We start from the raw sequence: 2,117 nt of genomic DNA on the forward strand, positions 1-2,117 counted from the left end.
AGAATTAATTAAACAAGAAATGGTTCGAGGAAGAAAATTGGATCCACTAAATAGGGAGCAATAGTCCCTGTGAGAACTGGGTTGAGTGTGTAATAGACAAGAAATTTGGGGATGTGATACAAAATCCTAGCTGCTGTGATTGGCCCTCAAATCTTGGGTCTAGCAGATGAATAATTCTAAACCTCACTTAATGGAGAAGCAAAAGCTGTTTCACATCTTCTGCTTAGCCAGGACTGAACCTCTTTGCCTTTTAAAATGTTTTTGCCTCTGCTTAGAATGCCCCTCCTCCAGGGCAATTAATGTGTAACTAATACACGTTGATTCGTATATCAACTCTCCTCACCCTGTGCAAACCATGCTTGGTGTGTGGAGTTTTTTTCATTTAGCTTTCCTCTCCCCAGGTCTTCTTCCTCTAAATAACTGTACTCTTCAAATTTTTTTAAAAAATGATTTTAGGTTTTCAGAAAAGTTGCAGAGACATTACAGAGAATCCCATATGCCTGCTCCTGCTAAATTCTCTCCCCATTAATCCCCTAATGAGAGTTAAAAACTTAATTTATAAAGCTTAAGTACCAGCCGGTGCATGTCACAAATTTGAATTCTGGAAGAAAAGAAACCTAAAAGGTGAGTCTGTGTAGCAGAATTATTTTGCTACCACTTTAAAATTCTTGCTTTAAATTTCTCAGATTTCAGTATCCTAGTTTTCTCTTCAGTTTGTAATTACCATTAGGATTTTATCAACAACAAAAATTTTAGTCAATTATACTCCTGAATGCTGTGTTTAAAAAAACAAATACAGATGGCAATCCACTTTGCGAATCTCTCCTGTAAAAATAAAATAATTTTTTAAGCTGATTTGCTGGTCAATCAGACAAATAATTAAAGCGAAGGGGCTTAGGTTTTGTTTCTTATTTAGCGTTGGTCAGTTACGCACAAGAAAGCTGGCGGGAGAAACTGCAGTACTTTCCATTTTGTGAGGGTTGCCAAGCGGAGTCAATTTACTTCCAGAATAACCTTGAAAATGTTCCTCTAATTTTCAGCAGATATGGTTTTGCTAAAAAAATTTTTGCCTTTAATTAAGGTCTTTCATTTAAATATCTTTCTTAATTCTTGTTTCTTTGTAGAGATGACAGTCTTTTTAATAGAGTGATTTCAATCTCAGTTTCTATCAGAGATCAGCATATGCAGAGTCACTCACTTCTGTAAAGAATCTGACTCAGCAGGAAGAATAAAAATATGATACACTTGTCATCTGGATGCCCATTTCAAACATCGTTGTCCATCTCTCTACGAGTTTTCTTCTAAGAGCTCGTTGTTCCTTTCTATCCAAAGTTGTTCTTCAAAAGATTCCCAAAAGGGAAACGAACTAAACAAGTTGCAGGACAGGCATGGAACTCTGGGTCATTTAGGAGTTGAATAGATAGAGTTGATACATGACCATATTTAACAATGTCTTGTGGAAAGGCGTGTGCGTGTGTGTGTGTGCACGCACGTGTGTGGGCACACAAATGGTTCAACTTCATGCATTTATCAATGGTCAGTCATAAGGCAGAGTGGGTTTCTATGAGAATATCATTCATTTTTTACCAAAATATACCCTAACAGAACTATCTGTGAGGTAATATGGGTATTGTATTAGCAAATCCATTTACTGACTGATTGGACATTCTGAATTTTAATAGTGATCTTGTTTAACTAAATATATTTAAATATTACTTATGCCCCAATCTACACATTGAATGTAATAATCTAAATGATTATAGGTGATTTGATGTTTCTTGAGCCATGAGCATCATAATCTACACGGTGTGATAGTTATAGCAGATACTTTCGGCCACTTACTCTATGTTGTGTGAAGTTACCTTTCACATTGAGGTTTCCAGCAACAGCATAAGAAAATCTTAAATGAATACCAAAAGCATTATTTATTTTTTAAAAAGCCAAACTGAAGTTTGTGGAAGAAAAATAAGTCAGCATTTAATGGATGGAACAGAGAGTGGAAACATCTGACAGAACAGTAGGAAACTTTGTTCTGTTTTGAATGCCTCACCACTACTCATACCATCTGTCATGCATTTCTCATGAAATAAACAGTTTTTAGAATTTTTCTTTATCCA

The sequence above is a fragment of the Propithecus coquereli genome, unplaced genomic scaffold (genome assembly GCF_000956105.1).
Source record: "Propithecus coquereli isolate 6110/MARCELLA unplaced genomic scaffold, Pcoq_1.0 Scaffold48, whole genome shotgun sequence".
Taxonomy (NCBI): domain Eukaryota; kingdom Metazoa; phylum Chordata; class Mammalia; order Primates; family Indriidae; genus Propithecus; species Propithecus coquereli.